Source organism: Muscardinus avellanarius (genome assembly GCF_963383645.1).
Source record: "Muscardinus avellanarius genome assembly, chromosome: 6".
NCBI classification, from domain to species: domain Eukaryota; kingdom Metazoa; phylum Chordata; class Mammalia; order Rodentia; family Gliridae; genus Muscardinus; species Muscardinus avellanarius.
In genome coordinates, this window is record NC_137791.1 from 78,652,157 (window position 1) to 78,679,575 (window position 27,419).

Here is a 27,419-nt window from a genome sequence, read left to right on the forward strand (position 1 = left end):
CTGCCTAGTCTTTCCTCCAGGTCTCATTCAGTTTGCCCTGTTTTAGACTGACATCTGGTGGTCATGTTAGATGAGCCTTTGCCCTTCTAGTGAAGTATTCTCTAAACTATTTAGACTGGCCATTTTGTGTTCAGCTCTTGTTAGTAAATGTGCCAAAGTATGACTATTTGTTTTCTTTTTCCATCATGCATAAATCAGAGTGGCTTTTAGAATTTGATCATACTTGCTAAATGCTTTAAAATATTTAAAATATCTTGACTTAGGGCTTCTACTTTTATAATTATATCTTAAAGAAACACAGGCAGACAGATTTATGTATTGCATGTTTCTTAAAGTGCTATTTATAAAAGACAATTTGGAACGACCACAAATGTTCAAAAATAGAGATCATTAAGGTTAGTTTTCTATAACACTGCTTACTCATGCTTTAGAAGAACATGTAATGACATGGGAAGTTGTTTCTGATATATAATGAAGTAAACAAAACTAATGAAAAAGCAAGTAAAACTTAACAATCTCGATTCTGGTTTTCTGTGTATCTCCTCCTTTCAAAGGCATGGGCATATAATAATTTTGAAATAAGAGATAAAATACAACACCATAAATATTTTATATGTATGGTTAACATGCCCAGTAAAGTATCGGTACCAATCTTTTTCAAAAGAACATCTTTACAATCTCTATTTTAAGAACTTCATCAAACAAACATGCTCCTATAGACTAGAAGGAAGGTTGTGAATGATTTCTTCCTTGTTTTCAGGATTAGGAATAGTCCAGGAAGCTTGACTATGTACCTGCACTTCAGGTTTGCTAATGGGTTTTGTGGCTTAGACAAAAAGCATGTCATGTTTTACATGACCCTAAAGACTCATTAATTTGCTATGTTACTTTATGCTTTGCTTCTAGTTGTTGTTGCTGGGAATGTGGAGGAAGATGCAATTCAAATCACTGTACAGAACACGCAGTAACCAGAGCTCTGAGTTATAATTAGACACAGTCCGCTTCTTAAAGCATTTGCAAGGTGTGGCCTTGAACTTTATGTACAACCCGAAGGTATAAATAGACTGCTCTCCTTGATTCACTGGGTGATTAGCCCAGAAAGAGAAGGATGAAGGGTATCTCACAAGTTTTGAAGATCTAGGCAAAGCTGTCCGTGGGTCCTGTGAACAGCTGTGTGGCTAAACAAACCTCAGAAGGTGTTCTTCTTGTGGGGCTTTACCGTCTCTATTTGTTCACTTAATAGCTTTGGACATGATTTCCACATAAATGATTAACTGGTCACTCTTATCTACCTTAGGAGCACCAGGTGTCAATTCCAAGAAGGAGAGAATCATTTCAGAGTTCCCTGCTGGCCCAATCAACACTTTTCGGTTCTCCTAATGAGATGGTGAACTGTTTTTTGTTTTGTTTTGTTTTTGTTTTTTCATTTAGCCATTTGGTCAACAAAACTTTGATGGCTATTACAGGAATAGTTTATGATTTTACCATTGCTATTACATCGTCAAACAAGGATTGCTAGCTCTAGAAATATATCTCCTTATGAATCTTTCACTGAATCAATTCTGCTAAATTCTTTGCTGCTTATCATTTTTAAAGAAGTAGGAATGGAATCTGGCTGGTGCACATTAACCTATATGTGCTTCCTAAGTAAATGTGCAAACATAAATGGACTTGATCATTCTTCTATTATCTTGTAAGACTTTTTAACTGAGTATGTACAACAGGCTACGTGAAGGTGACTATTAAAAAAATTATGGAGTAATCCTTCCTCTTGCGTTGGGCATGGTTAAGGAATTCAATGAATACTTATTGTCTATTTTATGTATTATTGTTTCTTTTATCCAAGTAAGACATATTTTCAAATTAACATCCTCTGGGAGATATATTTCAGTGCATAAATATTCACTTTACATGTAGCTGTTTGAGACTATAGCATAGGTCAAGTTGTGTGGATGTCACAAGGATCTCTAATATGTGATTTTCTCTAACTCAGTGTCAGAATTATAGACTATCAAGGACAAAAGAATTCTCTTTTCAAATTTAGACTCTTCTTAAGTCATGTATTCTGAACTGAAGTAAAATTTTGACCTTTAAGAAATTGTTCCTGCAATTCTTTCTGCCTAATGCACTTAGTTGCTTTCTGAGATTTATCATTCATCAACATTTAAAGAAACAAACATCCTTCCTTTTTGGATCAAGATAACTATGCAGAATAGAATAAACCTTTACTTAAATATCTTGAGCCTAAACTATTAATCTAGAATTCCAGATATTAATAGCCCATGGTTTGAATGTAAAGAAAGTTACATCTAAATTTGTCTATTGCTAGTTTTTTTTTTTCCTTGTGTGTGGTACTGAGGATGGAACCTAAGGACTTTCTACCTCCAAGCTATACCCCTTACCCTATTTTTATTTTTTATTTTGAAACAGGTTATCACTAAGTTGCAGAGGGCCTCACTAAGTAGCTGAGGCTGGCCATAAACCTGTGATACTCCTGTCTCAGCCTCCCAAGTATTGGAATTACAAGCATGTGCCACCATTCCTGGCTTATTCCTAGGATTTATAAGCTGAGGAATATAATAGAAAAATGTATATAGGCTTGAAAGATATGCTACTGTAATGATAACTCCAAAGTGTTAAATTCCTACTATGATTTATTTTCTGTATTGCACAGCTGCTTAGATATATCAATACCACCTAAAGTAGTCCCTTGACCTAAACTCTCATCACTCCAGCTCACAGTGCTATATGGAGAACTTTCTGTGATGACAGAAAAGTCCTATATCTGAGTGGTCTGAAATGGTAGCCACTGGTTCCATGTATCTGAGTGGTCCAATATGATAGCCATTGGTCACATGTAACTATTGCCTTGAAATGCAGCTGCTATAACTGAGGGTCTGTGTTCTTAGTTTTATTTAATTTTAGTCAATTTCAACATAAATAGCCATATGTGGCTACTGGTCATTGTATCTGATAGAACAGGTCCAGGACATTAACTGACTTTATTTTCTTCATAGTACTAGCGTGAACCTCAATTATCTTTTTCACTTGCTTCCCTGTTGTTTCTTTTCTGAAATACCTGGTCTGTCTTTTTCACAGCTAAATCCTATAACCTATAACAGAGTTTGGTATGTGGTAGGCTCCAAAATTATTTATCTCAGATGTGCGCAAGGGTATTATTATTTTCTATAGATGACAAGGAGAAAAGAGGGAACATATCTTGTGCATGGTGGCAGGGGTTTGAACACAACACTATTTGACTCAAACTCTGAATCCTTCCACTCCATCAATTGGCCATAATCACACTTGTAGCTAGTCTTAAGACCTCTGAGAGTCAAGCTCTATGGATGAAAACTGCTTTGGTTTTGTTAACACTAAAAGTTGAGTAGAGGACCCTGATCTACTTTCGTAGTTAGCACTCTGGGAAGAAGTCTTTCCACCCTTTGGGCTGAAGTTCTCTCCTAGCTGTTTAGATGTACACATTATAATTGAATTCCACCTAGAATTCCTAAGGCTGTCTATGCCACTTAAGCGTTCTGGTGCTCTTTGAGATGTCATGAATTGTCCTGCTGGGGTATGTGTGTTGAGGGTGGCACAGTGAATTATAGAAATGTTTTCCCTAAAACCTATTTTCAACATATGTAGATGACACAAATTAAACACATTTTCTTGACTGTTCTTATTGTTTTGAGATAATCTGCTTTAGAAAAAAAGTATACCAAATGTTCTAAGAAGCTACATGGAGGAGCCCAGGGGTCTGGCTTGTGCAGAGTGAGGACTTACAAGTGCATGTTTAGGTTAACGTGTGCAATTCATTTATGATGCTCGTCTGTGTTTCGTGGTATGGTAAACTTCCAATACCTTTGTCACCTTACCAGAGAATAAGGAATTAAATACTAGTGCTAACCAAAGAGATTCCTTATATATCTATGCCTGAAAGAGAAAAGGTTTAAATGAAGAACATTCAAACTGATTAAAATAAAAAATCAAATTTTTAAAAAGGACATGAAAAATTGAGCCTCTTTTTTCTTAAAAACTAAGAGGTCTTTTTCAATGTCCAAATGTAAGAAATTGGGAAGCCTCAGTTTTACATTTTAATTTTGCTATAATTTACCTATGCAAAACAAGGTTTCCATAGGATGTTGAAAAGGAAACAAAATATAGAAATTAACTAGGGGTTAGGTCTGATAGATGCTCTGACATGGAGATAAGATTTTAATATTAAACAGTATATAAATGACACACAATGCTATTTAAAAATAAAAATATGTGCAATTATGTTTATTTTTACTTATATTGCTTCTGGCATTAAGGGGAGAGTAGGATGCTGTGGGGCAGCAGAGAGGGACCTGTGCAAGGTTGGACCTGGTTCCAGCCCTAATGACCCTCCGGAGGAGGCAAGGACCAGATGCAGGAATGGTCCTGTGAGTGCTAAGGTGACGTCCTGAATGTGGTTATCAGGAATGTCTTTATTGTTGGAGACTGAGTGTCAGCCAAAGTTCCTGCACCACACAAAGGGTTAAGTAGGAGGGGAAAAAACACATTTCATAATCAAAGGTCATCCTAGTCTCAAAAAATGAAGAGAAACAAAAATGTGAGGCAATCCTAAAAAATCAGAGTGAGGCTTAGAAATATAGCAGCTTGGAGCTCGTGGGTCAAAGTACGGGATCAAAGCGTTTTATTTTAATTGAAATAAAGAGGTAGAATGTAGCAGTATTGGGTTTTGAAGCAAATCCTTTCTCCATTTCTCTCTACGGGATACAAATCTTTCCTTTTCTCACTACAGGAACCTCATTGAGGCTCAACTTTCTTTTGTATACAATGCTGATAACAGTCTCCAGCTCATAGGGTGACAATGAAGATTAAATTATTATAAGGCCATAAATCACTGAGACCAACATTGGTTACAGGTTGAAATTCCATAAATGTTGGCTGCTATTTTTAAGGCAAGGCAAGGAAGATTCTGGGCTGCCATTGTAAACAGGGGCATTGAAAGTGAGATAATGGAGAAGGTACATGTGTGCTTGGAATCAGAGACATCTTGAGAAAGTTACTGAGCCCTCCTCTTCATTATTAAAACAGAGATATTGTTACTGCATTGGTTTACTGTAAAGGTGAAATTAAATACTGCTTATCAAGAACTTAGTACTTTGTTACCTGTTACTGGTTAAAACTTCATAAATGGAGGGCCAGTAGCCTGACTAGGTTGACCACTAGAAATAGGATGAATGGACTGAAATATGAAAGATTGTATCAACCCTTTTCTGGATGGCCAGGAAATAGCCAACTTGTGTCTTGAGCCATGGCTTCAAACCTGACTTTCAAAGTTCTTCCCATGGATACTCCAGCGCTATACAAATGTATGAGATACTTACTATTGCTAAGGATTCTTTTCTTTATTTGACTTGTTTTTTCTACTTGCCCACTTCAATGTAGTCTTTGTAGTTATTTGTGCAGTACAGAAACAATGCTACCATATTATCAAGGTCACAATTTAGGGAGACTTTCCAGAAATGCCAATATTTTATTTCAAGCTCCATTAAAAAAAAAAGCTTTTATAGAAAATGGTTGATGAATGCACTCTTCTCTTTGGTGAGTACCATTTTTCACTTTCTTTTCTTTTCTTTTTTTTTTTTTTAAAGTTCATGACTTAAAAGGATGAATTAATTGGAAAGAAATCCCAGGAAAATGGGATGAGAAGTTTGCTGGAGTCAGTCTTTGTGATGAATTAAATGGATGAGATGTTACATTATACATTGTACTTCAGAAGTTTGGCAACTGTGAAGATGCATAGAAGCTTGTCATTGAGTAGGAAAGAATATGGTTCATTTTATAGGTGTGTCATTATGTTACTCCATGTTTGAGGAAATTCACTTGATCCTGGGATGCTTTCAAATAATCCAGCTCGTAGATCTTTCCTGGGATTTGATTGTTTATCTAAATCATTGACTTGAATGTTAACAGTATTATAAGAATCTTAAAAATAACATATTGACATTTGTGTGACATAGTTTAGTGGTTAGATTGAACTTATTTTAAAAAACTCTAAAAAACCATTTTCTATAAAATACCTTTACTTAAAAACTTTCAATATAAATTGAAACCCTATGGTGGCTTTTTAATGTCACATTTGTAGTGGAATTAGGCTGAATTGCATTTCTCAGAATTTGCTTTCCTCTACATTTCTGCTTCTAGTATGTTGCTGTAGATTTCATACTCTAGAGTTCATATGTATGCTGTAGTAGGTTGTTCTTGCTCTTTCTCATCTTCTATCCACCTTCCATCCCCAACTACCAGGTCAAATCTTGTAGCAAGTCCACCTAAAGCTTGCTATGTATGTGTGGCAATAGTATATTTTCTTTTTTCCTAATCTCTTCTCTGATTGAACCCTAGCTGATTCAGTACTCCCTATCCAATTCTAAACCTTTCTTCACAGAGGTCCACTGGTATTAAAGTGTTGTCACTGGGATGCTTCTCTGTGTGTGTACCTGAGCACCACTGAGCATACACAGCACTATTGTGCTTTCCTTTGAGGCAGAGGAGAGAATGGAAGCTCAGGTTGCTGTGCCAGTCCTTAGAAGTGTCAGTTTATTGATATCAAGCTGTACATATTTGTACTTATTTTTATTTGTTTACTGAGTTGACGGTATCTGTTTCTCTTTGTTAGCAGTTAGTCTAATTAAAATTTTCTCTTAGTAACATAGCTAAGGTTTCTCCTTCATTGCTTGGAGATTATTATTCATTTACCTTTGCAACTACTAAATGACAAAGGGCACTTGGATTTAAAATAAATGTTCCCCAAACTCATCCATCTATTTCCTTTCTCTTTTCACTAAGTGATTTATAGTACTCCTGTTCTCCTTTGGGTTTTATATTTCCCATTTCACTCCTTAGGTCAAGATGAACACTCATACTTTTAAACCAGGAAAAGATCGGTTTTTTAAATATTTTTTTCTGGTATATATTGTTTCTAATCTTGTAATCCTTAGTGGAAGTCCCTGGTTTGGGTGCAAAATAAAAGCAAATTATTAAAAAACTAAATTATGTCAGTCATAATAGTATATACTGTGGGGAAATGTAAGAAATTTTAAAAAAGACTTTCTCTTCTCTGGTTTGTAATCTAGGTAAGAAGATAAAGCATACATAGGCAAAAAAACTTAATTTATAACAAAGGACAAATTACAGCTCAAAATTTGAGATGTCACCAAATGGTGTATGCTGAATTGCCACATTAGAAAAGAAGATGTAGAGTTGTTTTCAACTGTGCTTGGTGTAGGGGCTGGGGAATGGGGCTGATACAGGGGTAGAAGCTGATATGCTCTTCCAACCCTGTCCTCTTCCTCACCTGGTAAGTACAAGTTGAAAGAAAAGCTCTATCTTGGACAACATTCTCCCAAATGTAAGCCAAGATGACTGAACACACAACTTAGAGGAAGGAAGGTTCATTTGCTCATGGTTTAAGGGAATGTGAGGCTGATGCCTGTGAAACTCCGGGGGCACAGTGAGGAGCAGAGAGGAGGAAGAGAGCAGGCAAAGCTTTGCCATCCCATCACAGAGGAAAGAACCATACAGATTTCCCAAGGCACACCACCAGGGATCCTCCTTAGTAACCAAGCCCTGCTTCCAACACTACTATCTTGTTTCTGAGGGATAAGTGAACATTCTATATGCAAACAATTACAAGAATATTGATTTTTTTAAAGCAAATTCTAATTTTTTAAAATTAATCTCATCATTGCTTTGTATCTCTTGACAGCCTTTTCTCCCATTCCAGGTCTCTTCCCAACTATCCAAATTCCCAAGAGCACATATTTCTAGGCCACTTTCATTCATATTCAGTACTATCCTATCTTTTCACTTGATTTCTTTCAGCACTGCTTACTTTTTTATGGTTACCTAAAAATGTATCATTCACACCTAATATATAGTTGTGCCCTAATTTAAAAAAAATTATTGGTGCATTGTAACCCTACATGTTAATGGGGTAAAAGATGGTGGAGGCATACATGCACATATCACCCAATTCCTGCCTCATTCTCTCCCCCTCCCTCATTCTCATGTTAGGCTTAGTGATTGACATTGATATGTTTGTTAATGTACATCATGTGCATTAGAGAATTTCTCCTAATTTTGATTGAATTATCTCTGGGTTTGACTATAGCATTAGTAGTATTACAAGTTCCTGGGTGATTTTTACATGCAGCCAGGATTGAGAACCATCCTCACTCTAAGCCTGTACTGAGGAAAGCTGACTTGGCTGTAGTTGTTTATTTTCATGCCTCTCATCCTACCCCCCCCACTCAGGCCTCAGTGCATTCAGGGAGGGGCCCCTGTCTCCTTCATCTTTATGATGTGGGTGTGTACTTTGGATAAGAGAGTTACTTGACTAACTTGGTTCTAGAATCTATTATGCACAATTTCAAATGCTCCAAGCTCAAGCTCTGAAAATGGAAAAATGTGTCTTAACTCACTTGGAAACAAAACCTGATCTCAAGAAAGATAAAGGCTCTTTGTAGTCTTTGTTTATCTCACTTAGTATGAATGTTTGTTTCACTGCAGAATACTAATGTGCTTGATTATGGGTGCTGCCTCAGACGCTTCTGAGGGTGTTACCTATTTTAACACACACTTAGACAATGTATAAAAATGTAAATTCTGAAACAAATCTGCCCCCAAGGCTTTGTAGAAGATACTGTAGAGCAGTATTTATTGAGATTTTACCTGGGAGCTTAGGAAATCTGAGTTCTTGGGAGGTAGGGTAGAATTTAGGTCAGTGGTTCCCATACCAATAGAGTCACTTACGGAGCTCTGAAACCCCAGCAGTGCCCTCCCGTACCACCTCCAGAGAACCTGGTTCCACTTATGGGAACTTGTTCTTTCAGCTTCCTGGGTTATCCTGGCATGCCACCAAAGCTGAGAAGCCAGGGCATGGACTTGTGACTCTCTGGGAGCAGCTTGCCTACTCCTTCCCCCATTTATGCCCTCTGGTGATGTCCCCATTGCTTTGCAGGACTGGTGTGAGCCATCATCATCCTCACTGAGTGGGCTGAAGTCCTTAGTTGTGCTCACTCGGGATAATTGAGAACCACTGATTAACATTTCGAGAAAATGAAAAGGAGTCCTGGGTCATGAAACAAGCTGGAGCAAAGACAAAATCTAAAAATCAGGGACAGAAAAATAAGCGATGGCAATTTGGATTGACTGGAGGGTGAGGCTAGAGAGGCAGTGAGGCAGCTGAGATCAGGAGCATGAGTGTTTATTATCACAATCATTTTTCTTGTTTATTTGGGCACTTGAAACAGGACTTGCCTATATTTATTGTTTAGAATATCTTTTTTTCTCATCCTTCACTGTTCTGTCAGTAAACAGGCCAGTGACACCTGAGCAACGCTTCCTATTTCCATGGTGGTCTCACTATCAGGTCTCTGCTATCAGGCATGTGATCTTGATGAAATACTGTGAAAATCTGCAGCAGAGGAATCGCCCACTGGAGAAGGTGGGAATATGCCTGCATTATGAAATCAATCTGTGGCATGCCAAGGAACACCAGAGGTTAACACACAGAAGGCTGATATGTCACGCTGGCTATTTTCCACCTTTGAACATTGGTGCTTCATGGGTGGAACATCATTCCTGTGAGCTAGAATAGACACCCACCACATTTTAATTTATAGTGATATGTCAGAGTCATAAATTATAAGCTTTAAAATCCAGCCTCAATAACGACAAGCAAATTGGGTCATGCAATGTACCTTGTTATCATACTCAGGCTCTGTCTCCCATAAAAGAAAGTCTCCTAGGAGTTTTTTCCCCCCTTGGAATCTTTAAAATGAGAGAATGCTTATAAAATATAACCAAAGTGTTTGGCACAGAGTGTTAGAAATGTTAATCATTGTCACCATTAATGGCATTGTTGTGTTGGGGAGGTAATGGGGAGGTTGATGGCCTGAGCTGTAGCACAAGATGCCTGACACACTTGACAAAGTGCAGTCTGCAGAGGGGACCACTCCCTCCCCAGAGCTGTCACATGTCTTGGCTCTAGTTTGCCATGTCCATCCCATCAATTGTTGAATTAGGACTAATGATGTGATCAGGCCCAGTGTAGGCAGAAATGCTTGGCAATTTAAGCTGGTCTAGTTTAGTTTAAGTTGGGAAGAATGTGTCTGTAAGAGGCACTTTGGAATAGAGGATGAGGTCCTGAATTAGGAGTCAAAACCAGTGTTCATGTTTGAGTTCTGCTGTGGACTAGATTAGAAGGATCTTAGGTAGCAGGGTCCTTCATTTTCTTGGGTCTTCATTTCTTAAGGGGTAAAATGGAAGAATCAAACTGGATTATTTTTACCATCTTAACCATTTTTAAAGCTATTTTATTGTGTATTTAAAGAAAACCAAGATTAAGTTTAAATAGTAGACACTGAAGATTTGCTGTTGAAATCCTATGCCAAGGCTTGGAAAGCTGAGGTCTTGAAATCAGTCAATCAATTAATCTCTCTCTCTCTCTCTCTCTCTCTCTCTCTCTCTCTCTCTCTCTCCAATTTTCAATGATTATATTTCAAATGGTTATATAAATACCTATACTTATGTAATATCTGCAGTTTTGTCTCTTGGTGTTCAAAGCCTAAAATATGTACTATCTGATATACAGAAAAAAATTTATCAACAGTGTACTATTCACATCCTACTTAGGGTATTCAACATAGAAATCCTTGTGATGACCTTTAGTTACTAAATAAAGTTATATTTTACCATCTACTCTAAGATAGATGACTAATTTTATATTTTCCCACCAGTTCAACTAATCCCTTTGCTTCTTCTTAATGCTTTAAAAGTCTTAAAATGGTACTTTATCATAAGAATAACAGTTTCTATGACAAACATTTTTCAAAAATTTTAAGTCACAAGTTTTTCTTTGAGTTTTTAGTTTGGTAATGACCTTAGCCTTTCCCATTTCTTTTGGCTATCTGAGGAGAACATTTTAAAATGTTTTTCAAGATTTATACAGTATATCTCTTCTTGTCCTGGAATAGCCAGCACAGTCAGTTCTTCCCTGGGATTTTCTGTGCTGGATCTGGGTTTTGCCTTAATCTTTTCTGACTGTAATGATACATGGATGAGAGGGCTGACACTGTCAGTGGTCCTGTCTCTAGCCTCATGAACAGACTAGTCTATGGAAGGAGGAGAGCAGGAGATGCAAAGACATTGAGATGGACCAGTATGAACAAGTAGTAAAGAGGGAGAAATGATAGCAGATTTGGGATTCTGCTTCATGTTACTGTCCTTTTGCTCACATGAGCCCGTTTTCCTACTGGGCCTAAGTTACCTTGAGTTTCCTCTACTTACCACCAAATTTCTTCCTAATAAGCCCATTCATTCTTCTCACAATGTGAGCCTAGAATCTGACCTTATTTGGAAAGAAAGTCTAAAAATATAATGCGTTAAGGGTCTCTGGAAAAAATAAACTTGGATTTAGGGTGGACCCAATTATGGGCTGGCTGATGTCCCATAAACAGAGAACTGGGTGCAGGTGTGCATGCCTGTAAACCCAGTACTTGGGAACATTCCACTTAAAACTAGAAACAGAGGATTGCAAGTTTGAGGTCAGCCCCAGCAACTTAATGGAACTCTGTTTCAAAATAAAAAATAAGAGTTGTGGGTATAGCTTAGAGATAGAATGCCTCTATGTTCAATCCCCAATACCAAAGGGGAGAAAAACATAGAAGAGAGAGACACATAAAGAAAAAGGGCACATGAACATGAAGATGGAGGCAGAGATTGGTGCTGTGCCACCAGAAGCCGGAGAAGACCAGAAGCCACTAGATGCTGGGAGGATCAAGGAAGGAGGCTTCTTTAATCTTTGAAGGGGTGTGGCCCTTTGGTGACTTTGATTTTGGACTCCTGGGCACCTGAACTGTGAGAGAATAGTTTATGTTGTTTAAACCTCTCTATTTTATGGAGAAAGTCCTAAGAAATCAGTATACTTTTCTAGTGTGTTGTCAGAGATCACAAGCAGCTGTGGTTTCTTGGGTGCCTGCTGTGAGCTGTAGCTCTTCTTTGTCCATTTTTCCAGCAGTTACTTACAGTAAGCTTGCCTCTCTGGCTCCTCTACCAGAATGTGTCTGCACACAGGTGAAGACCTTAAGTTATTGTCCTCTGGATCTGGCCCCTCTCCTAGCACTGTGCCTGGCCCATCATTGGAGCCCAGTACATGTTGGTTGTAGGAATGAATGGGCAAGCTAATGACATCCAACATGGTGCTAAGTATAGAGGGGGAATGACAAGAGGATGTGATTTCTTCAGGGATTTAAGGCTGGATGGAGAGGAAAGACAAACCAGAAGCAGATAATCTGCAGTACTCCTAATAAAAATGAGTCTAAATGTGACAAAAAGTGAGGCCAGGACCACATTTAATTTGGAGAGTTCAGCATGCCTGTCCCTCACTTCAGACTCTATAGACCCAGAATCTGGAGTCAGATTCGCTGGCTCTGGTACCTGTTAAGTGTAAGTCTAAAACAGTTTCCTCACTGAGACCTGGCTTTTAGGAGTGTTATGTAGCCTAAGTAATTCAAACTATGTAAAATGTTAGACACTCCCTGGTAACCAGTAAGTGTTAAGTCAGAATTATCATTCTAGTTCTTTCTCCAGGTACTGCCACTCATTTCCACAGAAAACCACTTTCACCTTTGGTATGACATATTTAAAACCTAGTATTACCCACCTCCTGAAACTGGCCTCTCTCTCTTCTCTTTAGAGTACAGAGTTTCCCAGGCAACCAAAATTAACACCTTAAAAGCTGCTCTTCTCTTCTTGCTCATGCAGACACATCAGCAAATTCCCTGCAATGTTTTTTTTCCAAGTGTCCCTTCCTTTAAGTCCCTCTACTAACATTCTAATTCAAACTAGAAAGTCACATAGGACTCTCAGTGCCAGTATCCCTTATGGTGGCTACAAGTCTTGGTTACAAGTGTGTGTGTGTATGTGAATATCAGTATATGAATTTGTGTATACATACAAACAAAGCCGTTTGTCATGTGATCTTTTTTTTTGAAATCTTCAGTACCTCATACAGAATTTCAATTTGTTTTGTCTTAAAAAAAAGACTATTTTAATTTAAAAGTCACATTTTATAAAGTTTCAGTACATGGAAACTGTTATGTTTCTCTTGTCTCCCATAGAGCACATGCAGTGCTGGAAATACTGGAGGGAGTGACATAGGCTCACACTCTGGGAAACACTCTCTTGACCTCCTGATACCACTCTTATCTGCAACATCACCTCCAAAATCCCAACAATTCTCAAGTCCTGCCAACCTGACCTTCAGATATATGTCAAATGGAATCACTTCTCACCCTCTCTATTACTATACTCTGGGTTTAAACACCATCATCTTTTGCCTAGATGATTTGAAATATCTTTTAATGGTAGCTTTTCCCAATCTAGTTTTATTCTTTGCACAGCATCATGAAGTACACTTTAAAAACACGAATATTAAATCCTCTCTCTCACACCTAGAGGACACTTCAAGCTTGGACTCCTGTTCTTTTTCCTTCTGATCTTGCCTCTCAGCATTCTTCTTGCTATGCTTTCATATTTAACCATGCAGTTTTTTCTTCCACAAACTCTCAAGTCATTTCAGTTATAGCAGCCACATTTCTCCTCCAATCACACTGTGTAACACATATGTCAAAATTCCAACCATTTAAGTGGCTTAAAACAAGAACTTTATTAGTGCTCGTGATTTTGTAGGTCATTGGGCCATCGCAGCATCAGGCTGTGGGCCAGATTCAAGCGGGCTTCATGAGTCTCATTCTGGGAACAGCAGCCACTCAGGGTATGTTTCTTTTGATGGCACATGGCAGGAGTTCTGGAGGCCAAGCCAGACCAGACAAGAATGATCAAAACTTCTGGAGAGATGTGATTTTATTATATCCACTCCTATATTTGGCCAAACACAAGACACAACTCAGTCTAAAGTTGGTGAGAGGAGTGACCCTGTCCAAAGCGAAGCCAGCAACTATGGGGAAAGATAAATTTTGAACAAATATTTTATATTGGTCCCAGAAATGTTGCTGCTACAATTTCTTCTTCTTTGATCTCTTTTCCACTGCATCTCATTTTGGTCTATTCAAATTCAAACCTTTCTTCAAAGAATATCTTGTGAGAGTGCCCTTCCTTGACCTCTCATGAGAGATTTCCAGAAACAGTAATTCTCTAATACATATTCTACTTAATTTTTTCCTAATATATTTGCTATGGTTATATCTGGAGTGTCTTCCAAAGAGTCATGTGTTTGAAGACTTGGTCCCAACCAGATGTTGGTGCTACTGGGAGGTGATAGAAACTTTAAGAAGTAGGGCCTAGTTGGAGGAAGTAGGTCACTGAGCATGTGTCCCTAAAGGCTGTGTCTTCTGCTCGCCCCTTTTTCTCTTTGCTTGTAGGTTCCCATGATGTGAGTAACTCTGCTCATTCTGCCACATGCTCCCTGCCATGATTTTCTGCATTACAAAATGCCCAAAGCAATAAAACCAAGTGACTATGGACTAAAACCTCTGATACTTTGAGCCGAAATAAATCTTCCCGTCTAAATTTATTTCCTTGGGTATTTTTTCACAGCAATGAAAAGTTGATTAATAGAGTATCTTCCCTGAAGCAATGCATTTCATTTATGTATATACTTTTGCCATTGATGTTCTTGCCATTCTTTTTGAGGGCAGAAACCTGTTTTCATAAATGCATTCCCAGGATATAGAACATTTCAAGACTTAAAATTAGTGCTTAATAATATTGGTTAGATTAAGCAAATTAGACAATAGTAATGATTTCTTTCACTTCTTGGAAAGGAGATTTGTCATTCCAGGAAGACTATATAAAGGAAGACTATATAATTTTTTCCTTATGTTTAAAGCTCCATGTGTATCTGTGCATACACACAGTTGTATATATTTGTTACTTTTATTGGAAGGTTACTTGAATGCCTTCTAAATTCACATATAAATTTAGATGTTATTAGCTTAACATATGTCCAGTTATTACAACACTTAAAATTCTGTAAGTCTTAGAATGTTTATAGTCTTTGTTCTCAAAAATCAGCCTTTGCTCCTGATTCTACAATTTTCTTCAAGTGGAACTTATGTTATAGACTAAGAGTTAAAGAATTGCATTTGACATTTAATTTTCTTTATTCCTCCTCATTTAATTAATGTCTGGTCATGAAGACTACTTAGCACCCCGAGAGCTTTTGTACTCCATTTTCTTTCTCTTTTCTATTCTAAATTCAGACATCTCCCTTTCCAGAACAACAAAACCATAGCTGGTTTGGCTGATTCTTATCTGTTGTAAGACTATGTGCCAGAACTCTTTCTTCAAGTGGAAGTTCTGAATATATGGCTTTCATAATTAAAAACATTCCTATCCTTCCAGTTGTAGGCTATATTAGTAAAAATATCTGTGTAGTAAGTGTAAAATTTGCTGTTGATTTAAAATATGAATTGTTTCTTTTTCCAAATATAACTATAGAGAATTATTTTCTTTAGATAAAACAAAAATCAGTGATCAACTCATCAAAAAACTTTAAAAATTATTTACTTTTTATCTGAAATTCAAATTTAATTGAGTGGCTTATATTTGTATTTGTTAAATCAACAATTCTACCTTGAGGCAAATTAAGAAACTTCAAGAATTACAATTTGGGGAGATTAAAGTTGGCAGAATAGAGAAATACATTACTCAGAACTCAATCAGCAGGAAGACTGCTTCTTGGGAGGAAAAATAAACACTCAGAACTCAACAGAAGAAAGACAGTCAAAATGTGGTGGAACTGGACACAACACAGAGAGCAAAGGCATGGAAATAGTTCCATGTGTCTCATATGGTGATTGGAGAGCAGAGGCGGGCATCCTCTTGGTGAGTCCACATGTAAGCTGAGTACTACCATGATCTAGAGGCTCTCAGAGACCAACACCAGCAAAGAAGAAACAGATTCTTGTGGAGCCAGTGATTGAAGAGAAATAACACCAAAAGCAATCACATTATTCTCTCTATTCTCAAATACCTCAAGAAGTTACTTCCCTGATCACCCAGCCAAATTGTCCAGCAAACTCCTGTGACTGCAGCTGAAATTGGACCAAAAAACAACAGGTCCTCCCTACAAGAATCCCAGTGGCTACAACCTACCTTGTTAATACCACTGTGAATCTACAGACAAACCAGCCAAATTACCCAGTGAGTGCCTGAGGCTGCTGCTGAATTCCTTTGTTCCTGCAAGAATTTGAGCAGCAAGCAGTATTTGTAAAAAAACTAGGTGTTTCTAAACTGACCCAACAGGAGCCTGTGTAGCTGAAGGGACTTGCATGACAGGGAAGAGACCCTCTTTGTCCATGAGGTTGCAAATCATCCCTGCTGAGGTGAGACCTGGGGATACAGTCAGACACAGCAGAAATGTGAAATAGCAGACAGTCCCTAGGAACACTTGAGTGTGTGGGACCTAGCTTTAGCAGTTCACACACCCCTGTCAGGTCTTTATAAATCACCATAAGACTACCAACAGTGGTTTCTCTGGGGTGAAATCATTCAGCCAACTGTGCTTTTGGCTTGGAAGGCTATAAACTCATACTTAGCAGTATCTGAACAACACAAGTACCAAAGCTGGAGGTCACCATGGGTTCACATGATTGTAGCTGCCCAGAGCAGCAGTGGTTTCCCTGGGGATAAATAACTATGCCACTTAAGCCCCAGACTCAAAATGGTACAACCTCTCCCTGCCACACATTGGGCCCTGAAAGCAGGGAGGCCAGGGGCCAGCAGGAGTTCATGTGATCACAGCTACAGGCTGGGTACCCAACAATTTCCAACAGCAGAATTTATGCCTGGTGATCACAACCAGATCAGCCGTGTTCCTGGGCCATCAAAGCCCAGCCAGCTGGGCTACAAGCTCAGGACAGAGTAATTTCTGGCTCTGTTTAGCTTAGGCTCAGTAGCCATAGAAGTCAGAGCTCAGCACTTTTCAGGATCTCATGGGATTTCAACCAGCATAGAAAGTGGTGTTATCTGTGGGGCATTAAATTCCAACCAGCAGGCCACAGGCTTTGAATGGAACATCATAGTTTCTGGCCCTATTGAATCTGAGCCTTGAGAACATAGTGGTCTGCAGAAAATCAGAGACTCCTGTTTTCCTGCACTGACTAAGAATTATATCTTTCTAAACAGGTTCCTGGGGACAAACTCAAAAGTGATTGTATGACAGATGTTTTTTAAGTAAATATATGTCCATAGGATAAGCCCTATTCTAAAAGGACAAAAAAGTAGACATAGGACTCACACATAGAGAAAGAGGATGCCAAGGCAACAAAAAATACAAACCTGAGACTTTTTAAAACATGAGGATAAAGACCAAGAAGAAAATAAGAAAATAAGAAAATGTCACAACTCAACAACAAGGGAGATCACCAATACTGAGTTACAGAAAATGGCAAAAAGAGAATTAAAAAATTTGATTCTTAATATGATCAAAAGCCTCAGGAATAAAATCAGAGACACATGAATAGAAAAATTGAGGCCCTAAGTAAGAACCAAATGAAGGAGATAATAATGAATTAAACACCTCAATAAAAATCACTTCTGGTGGACTAGACCACATGTAAAACAGTTTTACTCTTGGAAGATAGCTCATTCAAAACTGAGCACACAGTCAACAATATAAAGAAGACAATATGACAACATGATTAAAACATCCAAGAAATATTTGATAATATGAAATGACCTAATTTATAGATAATAGGCATTAAGGAAGGTCTAGAAGGACAAACTAAGTACATTACAGAAATCTCTTCAGAGAAATAATATCAAAGAATTGCCCAAATATAAAAAATAGATTGATACCCATATAGGAGATATTCAGAACACCAAGAAGACAAAATTAAAGAAGAAATTATCCATTCCACATAATAATCAAAATTACTAACATTGAGGCCCAGGAAATAACCTTAAATGCATTGAGAACAAAAGAATGGGTGACATTCGGGGGCAAAACAATATGACATTTCAACCCAGGTCATGAAAACCAGAGGGAACTAGCATGATATATTCCAGACCCTGAATGAAAACAACTTCCAGTGAAGACTGCTATATCTAGCAAAGATGGCATTCAAAATTGACAGAGAAATAAAAACCTCCCAAGACAAACAGAAACTAAAAGAACTCACAATTGCTAACCTGGCACTAGAGAAAATGAAATAAAACACAACTAAAAAAGGAAGTAATTAAAAAACCAGAGAAGTGGAGAATTCCACTATATGCCTAACTAAACAAAGGAGAAATAACACTATATCAAATATAAAATATAACTCAAAATGACAGGAACTAAAAATAATCTGTCAATAATAACATTGAATCTCAATATCTAAACTCATCAATTTAAAGACATAGAATGTTAATGCAGATTAAAGAATATATCTAAGTATATGCTTCTTGCAAGAAAATCATCTATAGACAGAGATCCATAGGTTAAAGGTGAAAAAAATAAAAGATATACCATGCAAATAGAGACTGGAAACAAGAGGTATAGCAACACTCATATTAAACAAATCAGACTTTAAGCTAAAACTTTCAGAAGAAACAAAGTGGGTCACTTCTTATGAGCAAAAGAAACAACTCAATAAGAATATGTAATGATAGTAAATATTTATGCTTCAAATGTGGATGCACTTACTTTTATAAAACAAATTTTTCAGAGAACATTAGTTCTCAAATAGGCCCCAATACAATGATACACATACTGCTCACAGCACTAGATTGATCTTCCAGGCAATAGATGAGTTAAAACTCTTCAAATGAAAAGAACACTATAAATCAAATGGATATAACAGATATATACAGAATATTCTCTAACCATCAACCACTGAATACATATTCTTCTCAGCTGCTTATAGAATCTTCTCCAAGATAGAACACATTCTGGGCCACAAAGCAAGTACCAGAAAATTCAAAAGATGTAATATAATTTCCTGCATCTTTTCAGATCATAATGAAATGAAAGTAGAAATCAACAACAGGAAGACCAAAAGAAATTTCATAAATACAGAGACTGAATGATATACTCTTTAATAAGGACTTTTGAATCAGGGAAATAAGAGGAGAAATAAAAAATTCATAGAATTAAATGAAAATAGAGACACAACATAACAAAAATTTATGCAACACTTTGATGGCAGTTTTAAGAGGAAAATTTATAGCACTGAGTGTCCACATAAGACCAACAGAAAGTCAATAAATAACCTAATGAGACTCCAAGGACCTAGAAAAATAGGAGCAGACTAATCCCAAAGAAGGGCAGGAGATGATTAAAAATCAAAGCAGAAATCAGTGAAATAGAGAACAACACCAACAAACAGTACAAAAGATCAACAAAACAAAAAGCTGGTTCTTTGAAAAGATTAACAAGACTGAAAAAGATCTTTAGTCAGCCTAACCAGAAAGAGAATCAACTGAAATTATTAAAAGCAGAAATGAAAAAGGAGGTATTACCAAAGACATTGAGAAAATCCATAGAATCATCAGAAATTATTTTGAAAATTTATACTCCAATAAACCGGAAAATAAAGAAATGGACAGATATATAGACACATACAATCTAGAGAAAACCTAAATTGACCAATAGAAAGTAAAGAGACAGAGCAATAAAAATCCTTCCATTAAAGAAAATCCCAAGTACAGAAATTCCCAGCTGAAGTCTACAAAACCTTTACAGAAGAACTAAACCCAATACTTCACAAGTTATTCCATGAAATTAAAAGAGATAGAATCTTTCCAAACTCCTATGAGGCCAGTATCACCTTAATCCCAAAACTAAATAAAGATCCTTCAAGACAAGAAAATTACAGGATAATATCCTTAATAAACATAGATACAAAATTCTAAACAAAATACTAGCAATACACATTTAAAATAATAGCAAGAAAATTGTACACTATGACCAGATTGGTTTCATTTTAAGGATGCAAAGCTGGTTTAACATATGCAAATCAATCTGTCATTCACCACGTAAATGAGCTAAGGACAAAAATCACATGATCATTTCAATAGATGCTAATAAAGCATTTGACAAAATCCAACATCTTTCATGTTAAAAAACAATGCAGAAATTTTGAATAGAACTAACTTTTTTAATATCATTAAGGCAACATACAATAAGCCCAAAACCAATATCATATTGAATGGGAAAAAACTGCAGGAATTCCCTTTAAAATCAGGAATCATACAAGGATACCCACTATCAGCACTCCTTTTCAATATGGTACTCAAGACTTATGGCAGAGTGATAAAGTAAGAGAAGGATGTTAGAGGAATTTAAATAGGAAAAGAAGAACTATAATTATTTCTACTTGCAGATGACATGATCCTATTTTAGAAGACCCAAAAAACTCACGAAAGGGACTTCTAGAGCCGATCAACAAGTTCAGCAATGTAGCTTAGGTATCTATCAACAGATAAATGGATTACAAAATTATGGAATATACACACAATGGAATTCTACTCAGCAATAAAAAAGAACAAACGTATATCATTTGCAGGAAAATGAATGGACCTGGAGAACATTATGTTAAGTGAGATTAGCTGGTCACAGAATGTGAAGGGCCATATGTTTTTTCTCATATGTGGAACCTAGGAGTAATCAGGATACCAGATAATGGTGGGGAAACCTCAGTGGAGCGAGGGAGGTCGTCTAGGAGAGACAAGGCGGGAAGGAGGATCAGTGAAGGAATCTCTTCCATTGACATTATGTACATATGTGAGAAAAACCAATGTCAACCTTAATATTCTGTGTGGGGAAGGGAGTAGTAGGGAGAGAGCTGGGGGAAAGCCCATCAAGGGCTGTGTGCATGTATGTCACTATCACTGTGATTTACATTATGATATGAGACCATAATGCACCAATTAAAGTATAAAAATAATTGTAATTCACCAATAAAAGTATATTAAAAAAGAAAATACTTCTTTCAGAGTTCACAAAGTTCACAAGTTTTATATCTTGTAGAATAAAGTGATGAGTACAATAAAAGAATTCTCTAAAAACCAAAATAAAAACAGATACATAAGCTTATCACAAAATCCCATTCTCAAAGAACCATGATTATTTGATTTCTGAATTATTCATTATGACCTTAATACTAATTCCAATAAATTATATATACAAATTGTTTTTATTAATGTGCATCTGAATAACCCACTGTACAAATGTTCCTCATTGCTTTGTCAATGTGATCTTTCGCACTGCAAAATCAATTCAGATTTAGTGTTGCCTTCCAGAAATTCCAGGTTCCTAGGATCAAGGTAAAAGTGTTCTTGTGTCATTACACAGTATCTGTTAGATCAAATCCCTATGGAATTTAGGAATGGAACATTCACATAAGTTGTTCCCATTTCACAGATACCAGGGGAGCCCAGATGTCTGGATTAATATATCCTTGGAGGCTTCCATGCAAAGGTGACCTTTACAAAACAAAGTGAGCCAGTGTTCTGGAGAGAATCAGTAATTCTAATGACAAATCTTATGTTTATATGCTGCTCACAAACTATCTCACTTGATCCTCAGAAAATGCTTGTGAGGTAGTTACTACCTCCTCTTTACTGAAGAGGCAATTCAATTCAAAGTAGGAGTCATAGAGTTAAAAAGTCACTTGAAGAAAGGCCTATATTATTTTGTTAGGAACAGCAATTAAGTGATGAACGCTAGTTTCCTTGAAGCTGATGTAACCTTTCCCTCTACATAACACTAGTGATGCAATTTCAGTGCCTGGATGGAGATTGTCCAACATTTAATTTGCCAATGAGAAGTAACTGAGAAAATTGTACTGCTTTAGTTTTTAACAGTGTGGTCATTCAAATACAATAAATATTTTGTGCATATTTTACTATTAATGGTCTAATAACAATAAATGCACCCATTTTGAACAATTTCTGTGTGCTATACACTACAGATGCTTTATAATTATCAGCATAAGTCTATAAGCCAGGTAATACTTTTCACTATTCAGTTGAAGACTTCTCTAGCCAACATTGCCTATTTCGGCAGCTTCATATAAATAATTGGCCAAATCTCCTGTCATTTCCAAATAAATCTCTATGCACCCAGGTGTAAGGAGCTCTTTTTTGACCCATTGATAGTGCATCTCCATTTCCTTGTTTTCCATCCCCCATTTTTTGAAATTGTAGCAGAAGCCTGAAGGTTCATTTGGTTTTAAGAAAGCCAGTTCAATTCTTTTTTTTTTTTTTTTTTTTTTTTTTTAGGGTCTGGGGATGGAACCCAGGGGCATTTGACCTTCGAACTACACCCTCTGCCCTATTTTTTTTATTCTTTATTTTGAAACCGGGTCTCACTGAGTTGCAGAGGGCCTAAGTAGCTGAGGCTGTCCGTGAACCACGATTCTCAGGTCTCAGCCTCCCGAATGCTGGATTACAAGTGTGCGCCACCACTCCCGGCTGCCAGTTTAACTCTTACAGATCAAGCAGGAAGAGAAATTGCCCAGCCTTGCCAGTCCACTAACACTATTGTTTTGGTCCCAACCCTTGGGTGTCTATGTTGCTGAACAGTGGTCCCAGATGGTCACATAAACATCATCTGTTCTATAGCCACACTCTTGCTCACCCAGTGCTATGTTCAGCCTGTAGTCTTTCCCCATGCTTGTTTGACGAGGCTCTCTTCACACTCACATGTTTGGCTAGCACTCCCTATACTACAGTACCATGTAAGAAGGCTAGGCAGTGATTTGGAGATGTTTCCTGACTCATTCACATGCTGTTCTAGAATCACCTTCTACAAAAATTTAGGACCTAATATTGATCTTGGATTCCCAGTTTGGGCTCCCCCTTTGTTTTTCTTTTTCTTTTCTATTTTTTTTTTCCGATACTGGGGATGGAACCCAGGGACATTCTAGCTCCAAGCTATACCCCCAGCCCTATTTTTATATTCTTTATTTTTAAAATAGGGTTTCACTGGGTTGCAAAGTTCCTCACTAAGTAGTTGAGGCTGTCTGCGAACCGTGATCCTCCTGTCTCAGCCTCCTGAATGCTGGAATTACAAGTGTGCAACACCATGCATGGCCTTAGGTTTCCCCTTTCTGCTTCTCATTTGGATTATGTCCTGCCAGTAGACCTTAATCAGGGCCACCCTGTGCTGACAAGTTTTTATAATTTGAAATCTTGAGGAACTAGAGATGTTCATTCATGCATGTATTTATTCATCCATGCGATAGATATTCACTGTGCATTATGTGCTAGGTACTCTTCTTGGCAGATAACAGAATAGACATATTTCATTGAAATATTTCAAGAGGAAGTAGAATTAAATAGAAACTAATTATGCAGGACCTCACATTGTTGTAACTACTATGGAGAATAATAAGGTTGGTGTTGGCATAAAGATAAGGTGCTAGTGGCAGTTACTGTTTTAAATAAGATGAACAATGCAGGACTCATTGAGAAAGGAATATTTGGTGGAATGTTTGAAGGAGTTAGTAATGCAGTCTGGGGGAAGCAGAGGGAACAGAGAGTGTTAAATCTCTTGATGTGAATGTGCTCTCCATTTTCTGAGAAGAGCAGGTGGCTAGAGCTGAGTGAGGGACCAGTCGTAGAAGTGACTACACAGGCAGTGGGGAGCCATATGGTAGGGGTGTGTGAACAGGATGAAGACTTTGGATTTTATCCAGTGAATTGAGAAGCCACTAGAGGCTTCTGAGCACAGAAAGATTATACTCTTCAGTGTTCAGAGGGTCACATTGAATTCTGGTGGGAAACAGACTGCGAGATGATGTAGGGAGTAACAGCAATCTCTGGCTAAAACCAGTGAACTGAGTATGTGCATTTTTCTCGAATCTCTCCTGAAATTCCACTAAAATGACAGTATGCATGTAAAACAGTTGTAAACCCTTAAGAGATAAAGTGTCTCTGTGGGGGGTGGGTGGGAGAGGGTGAATTTTAGCAGTCAAAATTTATATAACTTCTTAATAGAAAGCACTTAGAAAGATATTATCAGGTAGTATTCTTTGCAGCAAACAAAATAGTTTGTTTTAATGTTTACAGACATATTTTTAAGGAAGGTGAAGTATAATTTTGTAAAGTACACACAAACAGTTGAAATAATGTTATGTCCATATATGAAGATATCACTACCAATCTCAAGTTAATGTCTGCACAATGAAGGAGAAGTGGTGGGATGTGGAGGGATTCACACCAAGGGCTGTGTGCATGTATGTTTGTGTCACTTTGAATCTTACTATGATGTATAATTATTATGCACCAATAAAAGTATATTTAAAAGTTGAGATAATGGTAGTACCTGCCTCATAAGGGTGGCTTAAGATTAAATGAGTTAATAGATTTTTAAAGTATATGCAGGTCAGATGTGTTTTTATTGGTGCTTTATAGTCTCACATCATAATGTAAATCATGTTGACAGTGACACAAACATAATAGATCTTGCAACTAAAGTAGGAAAAATACCAGGAAACCTGTTTATTCCAGGGAATCTCAGAAGCACACAAGAGTTAGAGGAATCTTTTTCCTCTGGAGTCTTGGCAAGGGACGGGGTTAGCAATAGCAGGATTAATGAAAGAGTCTGCATACAACAGATGGATTTTTTGATTCCTTGCTTTACTCTCAAAGGAAAACATGAATTTACTTTCTAGTGACATTATACCAGGGACACTGGTTACATTAGAAAGCAGGAGTGAAAACTAGAAATTAAATGTCTACAAGTTTAATGGTGAGATCCATTACACTCCTAGTTTCCCTACCCTGCTTCTAAAGGGCTGCAGCCAAGTATACATTCCCAGCCAGAGATGTGAAAAATTAGTGCCAGGAAGAACCTTCCATGTCTGAGAGAAAGACCTATAGATACTGACATTTGGGGACCCTGACAGACAAGCTGGCCCACTATCTGCTTGTTCTAAAGCAATGACCAACAACAATGTCTACCAGTGTATTAGCGATGGCTTCATGAAGAAGGAAGGAAACTGGATGGGGAAGGAAAGGTGGCAACTACACTTTAATAGCAGGGCATTATGGGGAGAGGAAAGCTAGAAATGAAAAGAGACTTATGTAGGGCAGTGAGGAGACCAGTGAGCCTACAGAGGAAGGATGTGTTCATAGAATGGGGAAGAACTTTGGATGGCCAAATAATAAATGTATCATAGCTTAGAGTTCAACAAACATTTCTTGAGCACCTGGTATGCTCTTATAGATTTTGGGGAGAGGAAAATGAGTGTGGCATGTGCCCTGCCCTAAGCAGCTAAAAGTACAGCAAGAAAGAAATGCCCACAATTATTTCAGGAAGGTCCCATACCTTGAGAAGGTTCAGAGAGGCAGAGACACCTAGGGAACTCACAGCAGGGCCTCCTTGGGGCCTGGAAGTGAGAAAAGTTCTCTCGGAGTGGGAAGAAGTTTTGGTGCTAAGTTTTGAAGGATGTTTCCATGGAAGGGGAAGAGCAGTGTTCTGGGTAGAGGGAGCTATGTGAGCAGAGGCAGGGAGATGGAAGGGATCTGAAGGACTTTGATGTTCATTTGCCATCATTGAATGCTTGGTGTTGAGGGTAGGACACATAGCTTCAGAAGATGAGGGCTTATGTCAAGGAGAGCTGGCTATGCCATTCAAAGAGTGAGGATGGAAGGCTTTTGGAAGAAGGACATGGTCAGAGTTTTGGAAGATCACTCTGTTCTAGGTGAGTCCTGGGGAGTGGATTTCAGCAGAGGTGGATGGGGAGAGATTATAGTGAGCTGGATGAGACCCTGAGCAGGGCAGAGGTAGTACCATCAGTGAACCTGCTGATGAATTGGACATGGGGAGCATCATAGCATCTCTGCAGTGCAGTGCAGAGGTGACCTGGCTTCCCATCCTGGTTCTGCTACTTACTACCTGTGTCTATGTAACCTTAGACAAGTCACTGAACCTCTGCATCCCTCCATGGATTACCCCTTCTTTGTTCACGCTCTTGATTTTCCATAAGCCTCAACTCACCTTCCTGCCACTGTTGGTACACATTTTTGCTGCCACTCCGCATTCACCCCGCATCCTGAGCATCCTTCACACTTTACCTGTCTGTTAAATCCTGGCCCACTGGCATGCTTTTTCTGATTAAGCCTTGGCTTTCTTCATAAAAATGCTTAGCTTTGAAATTCTTAGAATTTTATATTTTAGTTTTCTCTCCAGTGGCATACTTTAGACTATCTGGTCTCTATCCTTTTCTTTAAACCTCTTTGACCTTGACCTTTTTGCTCTTTCTGTAGAGCCCCAGTTGGCTGGGACCCTGGCTGCGTGGACTTGTACCTGCTGTGGTCATGGCTCATGTGACACTGGACACTGAGTGACACATGCTAGACACTAGCAGCTTGCACTTCTTGTGCATGACAGGGTTGATGACTGGGTCAGGATGGCTGGGTGTTACTTAGGGAATGAGGACTTGGAGGAGTGAGAAGGGGGATGAGAAATGTGACTTCAGGAACATCCAGAGGAAACTCATGAGAGGGCACAGCCGTGCACATATGTGAGAGCTACTGAGTATATACTGACATATTTTCCCAGGGATATGTGTGTGACTTCATGTGCAAGTGTGAGTTTAGGTAGAGGGGGCCTTATCTGATGCTCAGGTCATGGCTTATATGCTGAATCTTCCCATTGGACTGGGTGCTCTTGAATGTTAATGTGTGTCCATGATGTGAATGGTGCCTTCTTCAGCAAGGCATGCTTATGCAGTATACACTGGAACATATGTACTGGAGGAGATGGCTGGGTTTTCAACATACCCAAAGTAGGATTCTTAAGAACTGAGCCTAGCCAGACATGGTGACACACACTTGTGATCCCAGCATTTGAGAGGCTGAGAAAGGAGGATCCTAGTTCCCGGACACTCTGAGCTACTTAGTGAGGCCCTTTGCAACTCAGTGAGTCCCTTTTCAAAATAAAGGATAAAAAATAGGGCTGGGCGTGTAGCTCAGAGGTACAATGCCCCTGAGTTCCATCCATTACTTCCAAAAAGAAAAAAAAAAAAAACTGAGCCTAAAGGCCTATGAGATCTGATACTTTGAGGATTACGATAAATACCTGAGAAATGAAAACTCCTGATATCCATCTCTTTAGTGATGACATGTGCATGATGCTTCTATTCCACTAAATCTCAGTAGGATGTATAGTTACAATGCACCAATACAATATATTTAAAACACTATATTTAAATATAATTATATTTTAAACATAATTGTAAATTATATTTATAATTTTAGTCTATTTTTAGCAAAAATATTTCAAATGTATGAAAATAGAAAAAATAATAGAACTAACAGACATATCATTCAAATGTAATATGCTTTTCTAGGGAAAAAATTGTAGGTGTTTACAAATATAAAAAAGTGATGTAAGTTCATAAGGTTGATTA